Source organism: Lissotriton vulgaris, chromosome 11 (assembly GCF_964263255.1).
Source record: "Lissotriton vulgaris chromosome 11, aLisVul1.2, whole genome shotgun sequence".
Classification (NCBI taxonomy): Eukaryota; Metazoa; Chordata; class Amphibia; order Caudata; family Salamandridae; genus Lissotriton; species Lissotriton vulgaris.
This window is the reverse complement of record NC_141699.1, coordinates 644,431,470-644,452,561: the sequence shown is the minus strand read 5'-3', so window position 1 is coordinate 644,452,561 and position 21,092 is coordinate 644,431,470.

Genomic DNA, 21,092 nt, shown 5'->3' with positions numbered 1-21,092 from the left:
TGCACATCAAGAGGTGCAATACCTTAAACCCGGCTACATTGTTACCAATTTCGTTTGAGACAAACGATGATAACGAAGAGCAGCACAATTGTTTCTTGAGAACTGAAGAAGAGACGAAAGGGAGGATAGATCTGAGAGATACTCCTCTCCCTGATTGCAATGATTCCTTGTGGGTTGACGGCTCGTGTTTTAAATTACCAAATGGTGATACCACTGCAGCATATGCCGTGACGACTTTACATACAGTTGTTGAAGCTGCACGTGTGTCACACAATTCTGCTCAAGCGGCAGAGTTGATTGCACTTACGAGAGCATGTGTGTTGGCGAAAGGGAAAAGAGTGAATGTATATACTGATAGTCAGTATGCGTTTGGTGTGGCCCAAAGTTTTGGGCGATTGTGGCGTGAACGTGGATTTTTTACATCGCATGGGACGAAGATTCAGCATGGTGAACTGGTGAATGGGCTTCTTGAATCTCTTACGTTACCTTTGCAAATAGCGATCGTGAAATGCAGTGCCCATAAAAAGGTTACGGATGATGTTGGTCGTGGGAATGCGTTTGCGGATGAGGTTGCAAAAGAAACTGCTAGGAATTTGACGAGTCGAATGTATGTTGTGGGTCCAGCGAGATGGGTTCCAGAGAAGAGTATGTGCGAAGATACTGTCGAGAGTGTGAAAGTTATTCAGAGTGAAGCTACGGAGAAAGAGTTGAATGAATGGAGAGAGAGTAAGGGTAGATTGGACTCGAATGGTTGTTGGACTGATTTGTCTGAACACCGAAGATGGTTGTTGCCTAACGCGTATGTGCTTCCGGTTGTTACAATGGCGCATGGTCTGGCGCACATTAGTGTAAAAGGGATTTGTAAGTTGTTGGCTCCGGTTTGGCAGAATGTAGGGATTTGAAGAAGTGCGGAGAACTTGGTCAAGAATTGTATGGTGTGTTTGATGCATAATCCTGGTAAGGGAACTCCAACACCAGCTGGTCATTTTGCTCCTCCTACGTATCCGTTCGAGGCTTTGCAGCTAGATTTTATCCATATGGAAAGATGCAACAACTTGAAGTATGTGCTAGTGGTTGTTTGTTCTTTTTCTCGATAGGTAGAAGCGTACCCCCTTAAGGACAACACTGCTTTGTCCACTGCCAAAGCTTTGATAAAAGAGTTCTTCCCTAGGTTTGGTTTGCCGAGAATTGTTTGGAGTGATAACGGAAGTGAGTTTGTGGGTCGAGTGATGAAGAGAGTGTGTGATGGTCTCGGGATTAAGCAGAAATTTCACGCTGCAAATCATCCCCAATCAGCTGGTTTAGTCGAGTGCTATAATGGCACTCTAAAGCTGAAATTGGCCAAAATTCAAGCAAGCACTGGTTTGCAATGGCCAGATGCTTTGCCATTAGCACTTTTGTCTACCCGAATGACTGTACACTCGAGAATGGGTTTGAGTCCGTATGAAGTTGTGTTTGGTCGCCCGGCGAATGTTTGGGGCGTACCTAGACCGACGAGGTTTAGTGATCTCGAATATCCTGTTTTGCTTGATTATTTGCGTGAATTGACAACTAAAATGAGTGTTTTACGCCAACAGGTATATGACAGTCTTCCACAAGCTACAGAGGATCCAGGTCACAGCATCGAACCTGGTTCCTAGGTCTTCATCCGGAATTTCCAACGGACCAAAAACGAGCAGGTTCGCTGGACTGGACCGTACCAAGTCCTTTTGTCGACGAGATCTGCGGTGCGAGTTCATGGGAAACGCCACTGGATTCACGGCTCCCACACGAAGAAAGCACCATTGCCTCTGCCCTATGATAAATGGGTTCAAGATGGAATTGCAGATTCTGAAACAGAGACAATACCGAAGTTTGAACTGTTCAGTTATGCTCGTTTAGTTGGATCTAGTTCGGAGGAAGAGAGTGATCGGCTTTTGCAAGCTCCAATACCTCCTGGCGAGCAATTGAACACTACTGAACCCGATCCTTTGTTTGCCGATCAAGAACTGCCTGGAAGAAACAGATACAATCTGAGATCGAGAATCAGAGACTAATAAAATTAATAAAGTTGATGATTTTTTTTGGTTTGCAGGTTAACTCTCCACCGAGGATCTACTCATTTTTGTTTTTCTTAAACTGCCATCCGGTTCTTGCTGCTAGGGTCGCGGTTGCTCCAGTCTTGGGAGTGTAAGCTTGAGACACTAGGTCTGAGGTTCTGTTGGCCCGAGGCAACCTTCCTGGGTTCAGCAGAGGCACTCTCGAGCAGAATCAACCAACCACCGCGGGCAGCAACTTTAGTTTAGGATGGATTTCTTTGAGTTGGAGAGACCTGTGCAGACACTGACTTTTAGGAAACGAATATGCGAAATAGTGTCGAAAAAGTGCTTTTTGATTTCATGTGTATGTTTGCTACTGAGTTTTGTACTTTTTATAATTGGTTATGTAGCATTTGTTTTTAAAATGACGTCTAATTCCACTGTGCAACCTACACCTTCACCTACTATTTCCCCTCATTCTTTCCACCCTTTGCCTGATTATGAGGTAGTCAGACGTATGGAATTCTCTAATAATTCCTTCATACAGCTTTTGCACCAGCATCAGTTAGTGATTAATACGACGAACTGCTGGATTTGTGGTTTGATGCCACATACAACCGATAAAGGCATTCCTTATTTGGTTTTGCCCTTTAGTTTAAATGGTTCGATTCGAGCTTACAGAACGATGTTCATTTATGCCCATAGTATTGACCCCTTACTTTCACCGAGAGACAATCCAAAGAATAGTCCGATAGCCAGAGGCATAGTCGATATGATCAGAGAGACTAATGCGGTAGAGACTATTCCGAAAGATGAGAGGCTACCATATAGTGGTTGGAACGTTACTGGATATGGAATTAGTCTGAGTATTAACCAGCAAGCGAAAGATCCTCTACCGATCTGGATAGTGCCCCATAAAGGCTACTATTGTCTACAGGGCAACGGTAAGAATCCGAAGGCTCAGTTAGGGAAGAGCGTTTGCGCTGAGACCTATGTGCTTCCGTCTCAGTCTTCCCCAGCGTTCTTAGCTGCTAAGGGTACCTACTTTGTTTGCTATGACAAAGCATAGACATGATTGCCCCCCGACTTTTCGGGCACATGTTTTGTTTCCTTTCTGTTACCCCCCACTTTTACAGCTGCGGCAGATTATCATAGGACGAGAATTGCGAGAGGTGTCTTTAGCCAAGAAGACACTGCAGGACAGGAATTGGGAGATTTCTTCAATGGTATTCTGCCGTTCTGGGGACCTATGGCTAATAGTAGGAACATTCGTCAGCTTACAAGAGTGGTTGAGTCCACCATAGTTGAGACTTCCGGTGCCCTTGGTAACTTGACTGCTGAGCTCCAGTCGGATAGACTTATGACACTTCAGAATAGAGTTGCCCTAGACGTTATTTTAGCAGATCGAGGTGGAGTTTGTCGATTGATCCAATCGAGCTGCTGTGTTTTTATTCCAGACAACGCTCCGTCAGTCTTCCAAGCGATTTCCAAATTGCACAAAATCTCTGATTCTGTCCATCTGGACAAAGGAGATTGGTCTCCAATGGGATGGTTATGGGGATTGCTATCCACTTGGGGTTTGAAGATTCTGATGGTTATTGGGATGGTTTTGGCTATCTTGTTTGTGTTCTGTCTTCTTGTACAGTGTGCTCTGGCTATTTGTGGCCTTTGTGCTACTTTGTGCGTACGGAAGCCTCTTCGAAGAGAGATTCACAGTAATAAGATGATGCTACAACAGCACATCGATGACCTGATGAATATAGATCCGGATTCAGATTAAAATGGGTCTGGGTTTATTGCCTATGATAGGGCAAAAGGAGGGTCTGTGGTTCCGTGGTTCGAATTGGGTTCGACAGTTCCGAAACCCGATTTATAAAGATCGTCGGAAATGGCCGATTTTGGTCTCTACAGACCGTAAATGATGAGTGTAACGCGTCTGAGTGTTTTCGCAGGAATCGATATAGGCAAACACTCTACATTTGAGGGTTTAGTTCGAACCTCCGGGTTCCATCTTGTATGTGGCAGCCATCTTGTGTGGTTGCCCTAACATAGGCCTGATGACTATGGCCGAGCGAGAGCTTGACACGTGTACTGTAGCTGACTTCTGGTTGACCTGGCCGAAGTGACTCCTCGCCTAAGGCGAAACCCGCTGAGCCAGTTCCGTGATTCAGCAGCTGGCCTCGTAAAAGATCAAAGAGCAGGACGTGCCCGGCTTTATGGCACCACATTCCCATTCCTCTATCTCCTTTCCATTTGTTTCTGCCTTTCCTTTACGACACGATTATCGATGTGAGTTGAAGGTTTTATGATGGGTTTGTCCGGCCTGATCGAGCAGGAAACTAGCAGATGTTCGAACGTTTTGGTGGGCTGGACAACTGAAAGTGGGATTAACTTTGACGATTGTCATTCGCTACCTTTTGAAATGCTTCTTGGTCATTGGTCAGTTTGTATGCACCCAATGTAAATTGTACTGTTGCCTGAGGTGTAATTTTCGGCATAAAAGACCGAGTTTTGTTCATTGAGTTCGTGCAGTCTCTGACGAACTACCCGTGTGTACTTCGTAGACCTCTGTCCCTGGTTGCAACCAATAAACTTTGGTCATTGACGTCATCAAGAAGTATCCCGTGTCTCTGTTTGCCAAGACAGGGGAATCCGGGGTCTTTGGGTGTTGCCCTGACACCGCTGGGTTACCGTATTAGTATCGGTTCCGAAATACCCAGTACCTCAATTCTCAGGTTTAACCAACAGATTCCTGCTACTTCCTCTAGCCCAGGGACTGGGTGCACATACGCATACACCAGAGGAAGATCGCACCAAAGGTAATGAAAGTAGTGGTGCGGGGGCTGCTAAAATCCCTTCAAAATAACTATGCAGTACTTCAGAAGGTGAATGAGCAATAAGGGTGCCTTTAAATGTTGTACTTTGCTTGTCACATTTGTATATATAGTTGTGTCTGTAAAACAAAACAAATTTTTGGGTAAATTTAGAGGCCATTTTAATTGAAGATGTGCTGTCTCTAAATGATAATGTACCACCTCAAGATGTTTTAGTAATATATTTCTGATAGTATGCTCCAAACTGCACCACCAGCTCCATACTACACCCTTACCACTCTCCCACTGAATACATTTGTTACACTTGTTCTTTGTGTGATGTTCGGATTTGCTGCAATCCCCATGACTTCAGTGAGTTAAATTGATGGTAGCATCCCCACTTTAAAAACTGTTCCACCATTACGGGACCACACAGCAGCCTCTCTGGCGTGGACCCTATCAGGCCCTGCGTACCAGAAACACTGTTGTTGAATGCTGTAGTCTGGTAACATGGATCCTCTTCATTTCACTTTGCCTGGAGACACAGTGTTCCTGCTTCTGGACCTGTGCCTGACCTCGGATTCAGAACCCCTGTTGGAACTTTCTTTGCTGCTACCTTGCCGTCTGCCAGAGGGCCAAGTCCACTGTGTCCACCTTCTCTGACTGCTCTACCACCATCATCGGATGCTACCCCATCACTCTCATCGTTACAAACTCTGTCCGAGGCAAACGGTGCCCACTTTGATACCAGTCTTTGCCTCTGCCTTCAGTATCAGTTTGTTGGTGGGCTATATCCTTCCTGCAAAGTGGGAAATTATTCAAGGCCTCACTGTACTAAACTGGTTCTCGCATGGAGCCTCCGCTCCTCAAATGAGAACCACTCCTATGTGTCGTTACCTACTCAATTTGCATGCACTTGCCCACGGATGTGGGGCAAATATCCCTTTTATCGGTGTGCCCATCAACTACACTGACACTTGCCTTGATCTCTTCCAGCATGGGTACCCACTGTCAGAGTGTGCCGGAATATTCCCCAATACTTATCGGAAACATGAAAAGTTTTGCGAATATTTCCACTGAAACATGGCAGATGTGTCTTGGACTTACTGAGCCAGGACTTATCTGGGGGCATGGTAAAGCAAACGTCTCCAGTGCTTTTTAAAAAAAAGTAAATGTGAATTTGTTGAACATTCCTTTTGGATTTCTCCCTTATCAATTCTGCCCGCCTCATCGACTGGCATTTCAGAATTTCCATCAGGAGAGGACCTATTGTTACTTTATTTGTCGATCCTGAGCCTATTACTGCCTGTCCTTAGACTGGACAGAGACTTATTATATGGGATACATTATTCCTGCTATGAGACACTTTGGTGATCACCCTTTGCAGGGGAGGAAGGGCAAGTGAGTTGCTTCTACTACTTCTATATTCTTTTCTGCTGTTAATGGGATGTATTGTATAAATGTTGCTTTAGATGAGGCATGAGGAAATGCAGAGATCATGGAAGAACTTGCTAACTCCACAGCATTAGAATTACGATTAGTGGTAGAGAAATTAGATGCCCATGCCAAGATGCTGGTCCAGAATCGGATGGTATCAGATTACATATTAAAAGCAAAGGGAGTTTGTGCTATTGTGGGTGCCAAATGTTGCCCTCATATTCTTAATACCTCACTCAGCATACATGAACAAATAGATTACATCAAGGACAAAGCAAGAACAATGCAAGGAAATAACACGAGTTACACAGTGGGCTAGATGTTAACCTCATTAGCATCTGGATGTGGGTGGGCTGCATTTTTAGCCACTGGAGCATGAAAATATTTGAAATAATCCTTCCAATTTTTTTAATTGTTGTAATTTTGTATGTACTAATAAAATAATAAGTGCATCCTCCTACCCACTTACACTTATAAAGATAATGCCAATACATTCTGGCTTGCTACTCTCAAGGATGGTGGAGACAGTGAAACTGAAGCAGAGGTATGAGACTGCTTGTGATTGAATGGCTGTGAAGGGATATTGCCTCCTGGCAGAAAAGGGGGGTTGTGAAATCATAGTTCTGTATTCTCATTGCTTTGGCATCAAATGTGTTTTTGCATCTCTATGTAGCAATATGCACTGGTATCATTTATAACTATGAAAGGGTTTTCTTGTTAATTTAGAGTACCCTTTAGTCTCTACACATCTGCTAACTTTCATGTCTCTTGTAGGCCTAGAGGTTATTGTATTCAAGATAGTACCTTTGACCATTTCTTGCCTCTCAAATAAGCGTAGCCTCACTTTTGATGTTGTTTCCCAGAAGTGTGATTTTGAGAAATGAATCAAGACAGCATTCTGCTTATGTATTGAAGGCCTTATTTATGAGCCCTTGCATCACATTTAAGTAGCCATTGTTTCACTTTTTGTGGTGGTGTAAATAATGAGCCAAGTTGCGCCATATTTAAAAAAAGTGACACATCTAGGCATATGTGTCACTTTGTAAACCCCTGCGCTACATTATACCTGCGTCAGATATAATGTATGCAGGGTGGGCGTTCCCCCGCATCAAAGCCTCATAGAAGTGGCGTATTGAAATCTATAAGATATCAGCGAGCCACTTCTAGGACGCCATTGCGTCAAAACCTTACGCCTGCCTCCTGGCAGGCATAAGGTGAAAGGACACATTGCTGGAGTTGCATCTGTTTTCAGACTCACCCCAGCAATGCACCACTTTTGCACATACAGATACGTCAGTAATGCTGACATATCTGTAACTCCTTGTGATATGATGCGCGGTACCATAAATACGGTGCATCCTTGGTGTCGCAAGGAGGGCGCACTGAAACAACACTTCTCATAAATGAGGCCCTGTATCTTTTGTCAGAGATAAATGTATATAAACTGCTTGACTTTGCATGAATTTTAGCACTATATGCCTCAACTGGTAATTTTTGAGTGAGAGTTCAAGTCTGTTGAAATGACTATTGTTTCTTGATTATTTATAGTGGTGCTTGCTCATTTTTACATTACATACAAGTTAGACATTTTAGTTTCCAAACGTGGTGTGCATTATTTTAACGCTATGATTGCTTAGAATATGCTGAAGTAAATCAATTAGTGGGATGGAAGAGAAATTACTGCCCTTCACAACACATTCGTTCACCCACATTTTAAATAGCAAAGTCATATGGGAGACCTAGCAAGTTTGGTGCTGTTACAACATACTGAAACATGCACCCTGAAATTTTCCAGGGAACTAAATCCTAGTCACGCATCTGGTCGGCCTGGGAGGAAGTAGAAGAGAATATGTGAAATTGTGTAAATTCTTCTTTGTGATCAGTCTTCTACTGTTCAACTCTCTTGTTTCTAAGTCTAATTTGTCTATAAGTGGTATCTCAGGGCTTGGTCCTCTCTACTTTATTTTTTGATGTTTATTAATTTCAATTTCAAACTCTCCAGGGTATGCTCAATATGTCTTCTTCCTCCATGGACACTAAGCAAGTGCATACAGCCATTAAATAGCAAGATGTAGATAAGTAAACGTAAGCTGAATCCAACCGAACAAAGGCGCTAGTGTTTAAACACTATTCTAAATTATGGTCCTCCAATTTATCACCTTCAGAATCAGGTTTCTGCCCTACTTCAGCCTCTCATGGTTGAGGGGCTGATTTCTTTCTGACCAAGAATTTACCATTGATGCTCAGGTTTTACAAATACCGAAAGCTAACTTTATTCCCCAAAGGACAATGACAAGGCTTCTTACATAACTGGTACACTACTAGAGAGTGGGTGCAGTAGTGGGCCTCTTGTTATCAAGTACTGAGCAGTTCTTCAGACATCCTTAACAGCTTAAACATCGCCAGTAAAGAGTTCTGTTTACTGAACCCTTCTTTTGGTGGCCTCCAGCACAAAAACCATGCACACTTTCAAGTCTATTTGTTTCATTGCCTTCCATCAGCAAAACTGGTGGATATTTAGCTGCCATCTCCAACGAGTAGCTCATGAGCCACTGGTAGCTCTCCAGCTACCTGTAAGTAGGTCTCCTATGTGCAGCTAAGCCTACTAAATTTAAAAGCTACTGCTTGGATGAATGAAAAGTGCATATTCAAGATACAAATGTGTGTATTTTCAGAGCTCATAAGATGATGTTTGCAGAAAAATGGTTGCATTTCCAAAATATATCTATATTCCAATTTAAGAAAACCTTTCTTGCATTAATACTGGCAACCCTGCTTGATGCACTGATGTATTCACCGCTGGCAGTCTTGTCTAGGGTGACCACTAACGTAATGTTGTCTATACAACATTGATAATATCAGTAGCTCTAATATTTTTAATTGAACATCATCTTACAGAAAACGTTGGTGTAGTAGTGCTGTTGTTATGCATAGTTGTTGGTTATGTACTGCTATGTATATCAGGGCACATGGAAGCCCCGTGTGCTCCTCATTCTCTTGTGTACTTAGAAATGGTCCTTGCGGCTCCTGGTTGGTAGTTGAGGGTTACAGTTCAGTTCCTTGGTGGGCTGGTGACACAACTAGCCGGTCCTGGCACGAAGTGGGCGACTTGAAGAATAAACCTTGTCAAAAAGTGCAGTCATTGGCTATGTCCCTTACTTCTACATTTTGGCGATGAGGATGGTATCGTCACCAATATGTACAAGTAATGGACACAACCAGTAACCACAGTTCTTGACAAGGTTTATTCTTCAAGTTGCCCACGGCGCGCCGGGACCGACTAGTCGTGACCCCAGCCCAGCAAGGAACCGGAGTCCTCATTCACTTGTGTATTTACAAATGGTCCTCGTGGCTCCTGGGCAGTGGCTGAGGATTCCAGTTCAGTACCTTGCTGGGCTTGAGTCATGACTAGCCGGATCAGGCACGCTGTGGCCAACTTGAAGAATAAACCTAGTCAAGAACTGCAGTTGTTGGCTGTGTTCATTACTTCTACAGTTGAAGACACCTGATTTAAAGCTACTTTGCATGGTGCATGAAACAATTTACAAATGAAAATCTTTTTTATCACAATGGAGAAATTCATTATTCGACTTTAAAAATCCTGTATTTTTAATTAGCACCATTGCTAATAATTATTCAACCCAACAAATCATGAACTGGAAGCTTATTGTGCTCTGATTTGGCACTGCATCTCTGGAGTTCTTCACTATTGCACATCAAGAGAAATGGTAATAAATAAAGTCTAAAAAAAATCAGAGGGACATTTTGGCTTTGAAATAATCGGTAACCTCCCACATCTATAATGCTAAGAAGCCGCGTGAGTCGAGGACCCCCTTACACGGTCTGACATAAAAATAAGGCACAGTCGCGGGAAACGAGTCACACAAAAGTGACGAGCTGCAAGACATATGACTACTTCAGTGATATTAAAGGAGTATATTACACTGTCATATTTCAACAAAGAGATGATCCCAGAACTAGAGATTATGAAGGAACTGTTATTAGGAAGGCTCAGGAGCTGTTTAAGCAGGCCAGAAAAATATCCAAAATTAAAATAACACAAGGAACAAGCAAAATTGTGTATTCCAATGATCTTTGCTTCCCGTTTAAAGGAATGGCTACATTTCTGGGCTTCAAAGTGATTCCTAGCACTATCTCTTTGAGAGATTCTTGTACAAAAGAAAGAGATGATAAAGATCAATGGGTATACATGAGTTAGTTTAGAAAATTTCCAACACCATGTGAGGTCCGACAACTAGAGTTGACACTAGCCGTCTGACTCAGAACACTGTATTAGTACTCAGTGATGGCAATGCATTTCCCTCCAAAGACACACTTGAAAAATACAGTTATGTGTCAGTGGCCTCAATTTTGCCCAGCATAATCACACCATGTTCTTCTAGAGGAGGGATCAATGAGCAACACCTAGACACAATCCCCCAAAATAACAGAAGGGCACATAAATGGAGAACTGAGAATTATGATATGATATGCATACCCCCTTCTTTAATGGGAGCAATAGTTAAATATTTCAATGATGTACTTTTATCTACGGCAGGTGAAGAAGGAACAGTTTTGAGTCTATAGGGGCAAGGGGTTGTTAAGTGGTCTTTTAATTTGACCACCTTTATCCCTTTGAAGAAGTGATACCCATAGCAGCCATGAGGGGTTCAATGATAAGTTTAGGCAAAGGAATCCATAGCTTTCCTGTGCCTCAGTGGCAAGTCACCACTCTGCTCTGGAAGACTTACACTTTGTTAAACTAAGGAAAGAATATAAAAAGCGATTGCCGGTAAAGGTTTTAGAATCGTAAGAAATATGTGAGATGAATTGAAGAAGGCCCCTGTGGATAAACACTCCAAAAATATTGGGAACATATCTAATGGATCCTGGGAGCATGAAAATCACATATTCTATACAAAGGATTGTGAGAATAGGTCAATCACTGAAGTCAGCAATGAGGATGAATACAATTTCATCCTAAAACTAGCCAGTCCCAGCTCAAAGACACTAGAAATTGGTATCGGATTGTCATGCTCCCAGGGGTTGAAGTAGCCATCATTAGCCAAAAGCTGAATATGGATCCCATCCAGATCTTATTCTTACAAACTTTTACAAAGCAGAACTTAAAGGCTGTGCAGTGATTCTAAACATGGTCTTTAATGTAGAACTGGCAACTGGTGTTATGCCAAGCTCAGGGCAGTCAGCCACAAACAATGTTTTGCACAAGAAAGGCAGATGAAGGAACAAACCCAATTATAGACACATTTCATTGCTGAATGGAGCTGGCAAGACATTGGGCTCAGATTTACTTGGGGCTTTCACACAACCCTAAACAAAATAAAGCATTGTGAAGCATCTCAGTGCTGCAAATAGAAGTTTTGGATCAATTTTCAGATGCTAAACACATTTTGTGCTAAATATTGACCCAGTTTTTGCACAGAAACCCCTTTATGCCACACCCTGCTAATGTAATAAGTAGGGCATGTCTAGGGTGAGCCAATGCAAAAGTCAACTTTAATAAAATAGCATGATTTTTCCCCAACTCCTAACACCTAAGATAAGCAGGTGCCTGCAAGTGGGTCAAAATGTGTATTGATTGATATACCTACATGTAATGTGTGCTTTAACATGAATTATTCATCATATCTGTCTGACTCGTGTGTTAGTATTTATACATGGGAATTTGTACTGGAAGGTGTACCTCCAGTTCAAAGCATATACTAGAGAGCCTTGGCAATTCTGCTTGACTGGTCCCGGGGAGGAGAGGGTTGGGGGGCTGCTACTGAGAAGCGGTGGGGCCCGCGGATGCTAGTGTCAAGCACCCCTGCCGCTTTTGTTGCAAGGGGTCCATATTGCAGCCCCCAGTAACAAAACCAGCCCCCATGGGTCAAAAACCGGCCCCCACCCTTATAGCCCACCGGGAAAATGCCCGGTACCCACTACACCCAGTCTGGCCCTGTTTATAGCTGATACTGTTGCCCATTGTCTTGTATAGAGTTGTGCTGCACTAGAATCCCTATGTGAGACTATGTTCTACTTACATGATAGATTGGGGGTCCTACGATGGAGCTGCTGCAACTCGATGAATGCCACATATGAAGAACACTCATATGGAACTGGTACTTGGTCTGTTTTGGGATAAATCTGCACATATTAAAGCTGACAGAAGTATTTTAATTAAGAAATAACTTTGGTTTTGATAGAATAAAAAAACAGTCTGTGTGGCTAAATATATCTCTTTGAGATGCAATTAATGTTCACACATAGAAAATCTTGGCTTTGAACAATATTTAGGCAGGGTACAATCCGAGGCAAAATTCAATTTCTATCTTGTATTCAGTATAGGAGCCCTTCAAAAAAAAGGTTCTAAGATCAATGGGGATCAGACCAAATCTAGTTGTGCCCTTTACAACTACCAGTTGAGCAAAGACATGAGTCACCAGTAAGAAGTAATTGCTACCAATATTTAAACTATTTGCCATTAAGCGGTTCACTGATGCACCCACACGTTGCTATGGGACCAATCAACCATTATATTGTTTGCAGTAACATTGTGTATTTGCTCTACATGGTTGCCCAGCAGTTGAGGTAGCACCAAAAAAAGACAGGGTGGATTTATTAAACTTAGCATAATACTGTTAATCTTTGGACTCCTATTTTATTTTATTACATTTTACTGAGTTATATTTTCTTATAACTTTACTATTTTAATAGTTTTCATTGTCATGCATATGTTGTCAAAAATTAAGTTTGACTTCTCTCGACTTTACACTTCTGCTATGTAATAAGAATGGCCATGAAATCCTGGGGTTCCTTGGTTTAATTTCAGTGGCTCTTTTACCAGTGGAACTGCAGGGACTTGTTTTGTCTTTTGTGTTTCACAGACCGCTGAGCCTGTATCCAGGCGAGGTCGCCCCCACACACCACTGCGTCTGCCTCGTTTTGCCTTGACTTGTGTGTTTCTGCCTTGACTTGTGTATTCTGCCCTTCGTTTCTTTGTATAGCGTCTGTCTCGCTTTTGCCTTGACTTGTGTATTTTGCCCTTCGTTTCTTTGTATAGCGTCTGCCTCGTTTTGCCTTGACTTGTGTGTTTCTGCCTTGACTTGTGTATTTTGCCCTTCGTTTCTTTCTCCTCATTTTCCTTAGTTTTTTTCGTTCCCAGGACGACCCAGCCAACGCTGAGCCGCCCTCTGACCTCCTTTCCCCGCCGCTGACTCCCTGCGGCCCCGCCCCCCTCCTGCCCATCCGCCGCCCCGCTCCCGCCACTCAGCTGCTCCTCCCTCCCGGCTCCTCACTTAAGGGAACAGCGCAGAGGTGCAGGGAGCAACCGCTGAGCCTGTATCCAGGCGAGGTCGCCCCCACACACCACTGAGTCTGCCTCGTTTTGCCTTGACTTGTGTGTTTCTGCCTTGACTTGTGTATTCTGCCCTTTGTTTCTTTGTATAGCGTCTGCCTCGCTTTTGCCTTGACTTGTGTATTTTGCCCTTCGTTTCTTTGTATAGCGTCTGCCTCGTTTTGCCTTGACTTGTGTGTTTCTGCCTTGACTTGTGTATTTTGCCCTTCGTTTCTTTCTCCTCATTTTCCTTCGTTTTTTTTCGTTCCCAGGACGACCCAGCCGACGCTGAGCCGCCCTCTGACCTCCTTTTCCCGCCGCTGACTCCCTGCGGCCCCGCCCCCCTCCTGCCCATTCGCCGCCCCGCTCCCGCCACCCAGCTGCTCCTCCCTCCCGGCTCCTCTCTTATGACGCCCACGAGAACGCGCAGCGGGCACGCCGATTGTGTGTCGAAGGCGCGCCAAAGGCAAGCCCGTCTGCGCCCGTCCGCGCCTGGACCGCGCCCAGTGCCAGGACCCCTGGCCCCTGACGATGCCAGCCCACACGACGGACCTACGACGCCGCCACCCTCATCGCACTCAAACCCGACCAAAACAGAGCCTGCCACCGAGCCACCCTGAGGCTCACCCACGGACCCTTCACCTGTCAAGCCTGTAATTTCACCTGCCTCCGGACCTGCACTGCACCCACCAAGACGAGCACCAACAACAGCCACCTCAAGTGCATCCTGCTCAACACCCGTTCCATCCACAGACACGCCATCGAAATTTGGAACCTGCTCGACACAACATCACCAGACGTCGCCTTCCTCACAGAAACCTGGATGAACGACTCCTCGGCACCCGACATCGCCATCCCAGACGGATACAAGATCACCCGGAAGGACTGCGTCAACCAGACTGGAGGAGGCATCGCCATCGTACACAAGAACACCATCCGCGTCACGACCGACTCCAACGACACCTTCTCCGCCGCCGAGCACCTCCACTTCCAGATGCACATCGACCCAAAGACGACCCTCAGAGGCACCCTCATCTACAGACCCCCGGGACCACGCACACAATTCAGCAAAGACATCACGGACTTCATCAGCCCGCACGCCCTCCCCTCCTCTGATTACATCCTCCTAGGGGACCTGAACGTCCACCTGGAGAACAACAAGGACCGCAACACCACTGCCCTGCTGGACAACCTCGCCAACCTCGGACTCAAGCAACTGGTCAACACCCCCACCCACTACGCCGGCCACACGCTCGATCCCGTCTTCTCATCCAGCAAGCACATCACCTTCAGCCACTCCACCGGACTTCACTGGACCGACCACAGCTGCGTCCACTTCAGCTTCAGAAGAACCACGACCCACCACCACCCGCAACAGGTTCCCCACAGGAGCTGGAGCAAGATCACCGCCGAGCAGCTCACCACTTCCCTCAGCCAGAACCCACCCGCCAGCACAACGGTCCCCAACGAAGCAGCCCGCAACCTCACGCAATGGCTGACCGCCTGCGCCGACGACCTCGCACCACTGAAGAACCCCCCAGCAGACCCAGAAGCAAAAAAGCCCCCTGGTTCACCGATGAACTCAAGGACTCCAAGAAGAACTGCCGCACCCTCGAGAAAGCCTGGCTCCTCGACCAGACCACAGACAACATGACTGCCCTCAAACAAGCCACCCGCAAGCACCACCAGCTTATCCGAACCACCAAGAAGAAATCACTGAAGGAACGACTGGACAACAACGCCCACGACAGCAAGGAACTCTTCAGCATCGTCAAGGAGTTCTCCAACTCCAGCACCGGCAACAACGACATCACTCCTTCACAAGATGTCTGCGACTCTTTCGCCTCGTTCTTCCACCGCAAGATCGCCGACATCCACAACAGCTTCGGCGCACCATCCACGCACCGAACCACCGAACCAACGCCCCCCACCGCCACCCTCCGCACCTGGACCACGGTGACCGCCGAAGACACAGCCCGCACGATGAACACCATTCACACCGGATTTCCAACTGACCCCTGCCCCCACCACGTCTTCAACAAGGCCGACTCTACCATCGCACCCCAACTCCGGAACATCATCAACGCCTCCTTCAACACCGCCACCTTCCCGGAGAGCTGGAAGCATGCCGAGCTCAGCGCCCTACTGAAGAAACCAACAGCGGACCCCACTGACCTCAAGAACTTCCGCCCCATCTCGCTCCTCCCTTTTCCTGCCAAAGTCATCGAGAAGACCGTCAACAGACAGCTTGCCGCCTTCCTCGAGACGAACGGATCCCTTGACCCCTCGCAGTCCGGTGTCCGAGCCAACCACAGCACCGAGACCGCCCTCATCGCAGCCACCGACGACATCGGGACCCTGCTCGACAATGGGGAAACAGCGGCCCTCATCCTCCTAGACCTCCCTGCAGCGTTCGACACTGTCTGCCACCGCACCCTAGTTCAACGCCTCAGCAACAACGGTATCCAAGAGAAGGCACTGGAGTGGATCATCTCGTTCCTCGCTGGAAGAACACAGAGAGTCCGCCTCCCCATGTTTCAATCAGCAGCCACCAAAGTCATCTGCGGCGTTCCACAAGGATCATCACTCAGCCCCACACTCTTCAACGTCTACATGAGACCTCTTGCAGCCATCGCACATCAACACAACCTCAACATCATCTCCTACGCCGACGACACCCAACTCATCCTCTCCCTCACCAGAGACACCGGCACCGCCAGAACCAGCCTACACGAAGGGATGAAAGACGTCGCCGAGTGGATGAAGAACAGCCGCCTGAAACTGAACTCAGACAAGACGGAAGTCTTCATCCTGGGACCATCGCCATCCGCCTGGGACGACTCCTGGTGGCCCCCTGCCCTGGGGACCACTCCCAAGCCAACAGACCACGCACGCAACCTGGGCTTCATCCTGGACTCCTCCCTCTCGATGACCAGACAAGTCAACGCCGCCTCCTCATCATGCTTCAACATCCTACGCATGCTCCGCAAGACCTTCCGATGGATCCCGACCGAAACCAGGAAGACGGTCACCCAGGCACTCGTCACCAGCCGACTGGACTACGGAAACACCCTCTACGCCGGAACCACAGCCGAGCTACAGAAAAGACTACAACGCATCCAGAACGCCTCCGCCCGACTCATCCTGGACATCCCCCGACACAGCCACATCTCCGGCCACCTGAGGGACCTGCACTGGCTCCCCGTCAGCAAGAGGATCACGTTCAGGCTCCTCACCCAAGCACACAAGTCTCTCGACGACCTAGGCCCCAAGTACCTCAACGACCGCCTGACCTTCTGCACGCCCATCCGCCAGCTACGTTCTACAAGCCTCGCCCTCGCCGCCGTTCCATGCATCCGAAGAGCCACCGCCGGAGGTAGATCCTTCTCCTACCTGGCGGCCAAGACGTGGAACTCCCTCCCCATCCACCTTCGGCTGACTCAGGACCATCTCGCCTTCAGGAGACAACTCAAAACCAGGCTGTTCGAGCAGTAGCAGACCCCTTCCCCCAAGCGCCTTGAGACCCTCCCGGGTGAGTAGCGCGCTATACAAATGTTAGGATTGATTGATTGATTGATTGATTGACACGTAGTTGGCATGAATTCAAATGTTGCTTTTTCTACAGGATCTCCAGCCGCTTCTATTTTGATTGTGGTTCTGCTGTCCTGTCCTTCCATTTGGTGTTTCTGGAGTGTTTTGTCTATTGAGAATAGGATGCCAGCCTATAAGAGGGCCAGGGTTACTTGTTGATATGCAGTCTCTCTCACTTTGTTGTCTTTGAGTTGAGGTGCCCATCGATGTCTTCTGCGGAGTTTGACATTTTGTGGACAGTTTCTCACATTCAGTGATTGTGTGGTCACTACAGTTTTGTCAGTGGGCTATTCATATTTGCACCCTCATTACTATTGGTTGGGCCATGTCCAGGATTAACAGTACAGTGTTGGAATTGTGCTCTCCGGGTCTGGTTTGTGTCAAATCTCTCCTGACACAAAGTGCTCTTCCTGTAGCTGCATTTTTTTAGATGTGGTTTTCTGTCTTCTGTGTCTGCTCTTAGCAAATGGGTAAAGTCTGGGAATTCTTCACCCTCTGCCATTGTGGGTTCTAAGCTCCCATCTTTGTTTTCAGGGAGAAAGTCATGAATATTACAGTGATGGCTGGCATGTGTTGTGGGTGGCGGGCACAAAAAAGATTGACTTACCTTTCTTACTTGCAGTGCGACGTTCTCCTCCCTCAGGTGTCTTCTCCGTAAACAGGAAACTTTGATACCCAATCCTAGCACTGCTCTCACAGCATGAAAGCAGCACCCGGATTGAATAGAGCAGGCTCTCTTGGCGCTCCTAGGAGCACTGGAGACCTGCACTTTCTCTAACCTAGCTGTCTATGCCAGCTGGGTTAGAGAACTTTAAAATGCGCATGTCTGCTTGGTCATCGCCAGTGGACTGGCCAAAGAGTCATGCTCATTTTAAAGTGCACAGCGTCATGCTGCTGCAACTCGACAGAACTGGCCCCACCCTGTCCTGACTCTTAGTTCGGGACAGGTTGCTGAAAAATAAAATGGTACTAAATAAACGTTATTAACATTTTATTGTTCAGCTCTAGGGCTTGTGGGGCGACACTCCTCCACCCAAATGGAGGAGCCACCCCTCCACCAGTAAGTAATCAGGCATTTCCTCTTGGGACACTTCCTCACCCTCCTTTCTTACAATGCGCGTATGTACCAACTATGCCATTAATCAAACAGAGACACAACAAGAAATACCATACAAGACCAAGTGAAGGCAAGTAGACATTAAATTTGGACTGCAGTGGAGCACAACAAATAATGAACCCAAGGATATAGACAAGAACACCTTGGAATCAAATGTCAGTTCCACCTTATCTGATAACTGAAAGTGCTCTAAATAACCGCCCTGAAATAGCCAAGCAAAAACACTCTGTAGGCCTCCATCCCAGAGGCAGACAAGACCCATTACCGTGCACAGTAAGGAATGGGACGAGAAAGACAGCCCTATAAATTATGATTATTATCACTAAGTAATCGGGCCACTACTTGATAGCTAGAGGCCCTGATTTAGCATTTATTAGATCTCCCCAAATTGTTCCCTTTCCACCATCAGGAGATAGTTTGCTAATGATCTTAATGTTGTTAATTTTCTCATTTATGTGAAGACATTTGAACTGACTGACTGTTACAAGTTCGAATAGTATGAAAAAAATAAGGGAAACAGCTTTATTTTGAAAATGTGTGATATTGAAAGTAGTAGGTAATTACTCGAGAGCTTTATAGCTATTGTTAGGAAACTCAGTTATATAAATCTCTTAAAAGAAGTGAAGAAAGAAATACATTTGTTGAAAAGATTGAATGGTACTGTTTTGCTCCGGTGTTATGAAATATGTATTTCTCATCACAATACATACTGTAATGAGAAAACAGCTTACCAAAGCGGTTGGTATGGTAGCGTTCTTTCTAAAAAGATGACCATACACATTCAAATGAAATACACAATCATTCACAATGAATAAAGGCAATCAATATTTACTTGCATATCAACTTCTGTCACAAATAAGTGATTCCTGTTTTTCTGCGTTCAGAATTCCAACCGATCAAAAAGCTGTTTAGTCAGAACTTTGCCAAGGTCAGCAGGTAAATCCAACTTAGGTGCATAAAAATGCCATTTAGTGGTGTGAATGGCAGAACATGATTCATAGATAACAATTTACAGCACCAAAGAAAACATGCGTTTTTTTGCTAAAAGTAATGAAAAGAGAAGGACAATGGATGATTACAGAGAAAAAGACAGAGCGTATGACATTGGGAAGGTAGTGAACATGCATCAACTCCTAATTTTGTGGGTATTCACATACTTTCCCAAAGGATTTTCAAAACCAGATACAGATTTTAAATCTGTACGGCAGCGCAAAACAACACTAATTTTTGTATGGTATTTACTGCCTAATGCAAAAATCGTTTTATTTTGGAAATGTACCCTTTTCTCACAGCAAAACTGCATGGCGTTACTGAGCCTGTTGCCCTCCCCAAAGTATACTTGCATGATTATCTGTATGCAAATGGATTAGAAGAGATAAATTGTCAAGAGGCATTCCTATATCAGCTAGTACACTCCAGAGTTTAGGTCTGGGAATCAGATCGAAGGCCGATTTTAAATCGTCAAAGGCGACAGAAAGGCTGCCTCTGCCAATCAAAACGGTTCTCCAGTAGATCAGTATAAAGCGAAAGACCTGTTCAATATTTAAAGCCCTTGGTCGAAAACCTGCTTGAAATGAACTTAGAATGTTGCTCTCCTCATTCCAATTGTGTATTTTATAGAGGAGGCAATGTCCAAAGATTTTCTGAATAAAGTCGATTAGGTTTATTGGCGTGTAATTAGATGAGAGAACTTTGCTGGAAAGCAACTGAAACCTGGTGCTTTAAATTAACTAGTGCCTAGCCCGATCTAAAATAATCAGAGCAGGTTTTGCATGAAAAAATAAGGCCTACTGGAAGCAGGTGAAAATATGGGGAAATGGGTTTACTTTCCAAAAAAACAGCACATTAGATGTTTGCTGCAAGGCAACCGTTGTGAGGTCCTTCTGAATTTGTCTAGACATAGGAATGTGTACTTGAAGGCTATGTTCCTGCTACAAATACTGTGAAAGGTATCACACTTTCATCCCTGTGCTATATTGTTAGGCTATGCATCACGCAAGGCAGCCAGGTTGTGTGCCATAGCAGGGCACGACAGTAGTGGCAGACCAATGTCAGTAATTATGACTTAGGGCCATATGTATCATCATCACCATTTGCGATTTCTAAATAGCGATTTTTAAGGAATCGCTATTTAGAAATCGCAAAATGGTATGTATGTAGAAAATCGCTTCTTTTTAGCGATTCCTTAACATTCCTAATTTGCGATTAGCAAATTGTTAATCGCAAATTTCCCATTCATTTCTATGGGCCAGGAGGCCCATAGGAATGAAGGGGAAATTTGCGATTAGCAATTTGCTAATCGCAATTTAGGAAGATTTTCAAGGGTGCAGGGGTGTCACAAGAACACCCTGCTGCACCCCTGAAAATGACATGTGTGGGCATATGGTGCAAATACATGCCCTAAGGGCATGTATGAGCGTCATATGGCACCTTTGGATTTTAAATAAATTGCTTTTTTAAGAGAATTCGCAACTTACCACCAACTAGAAGTTGGTGGTAATTTGCGAATCCTTATGGCCATTTTTTAATTCATTTTTCTTTGATACATTGCATTTAAGGAATCGCAGAATTTGCGATTCCTTAAATGCAATCGCAAAATAAGGAATCGCAAATTTTGCGATTCCTCATTTTGCTAGCAAATTCCATTGATACATACTATTAGGCCAAATTCCATTCGCAAACGCCGAAATTCTGCGAATTTCGGCGTTTGCGAAGTCAATTTGGCTTCATACATATGGCCCTTGGTGCTGTGTTTTCCACCTTGCACAACATGGCGCATC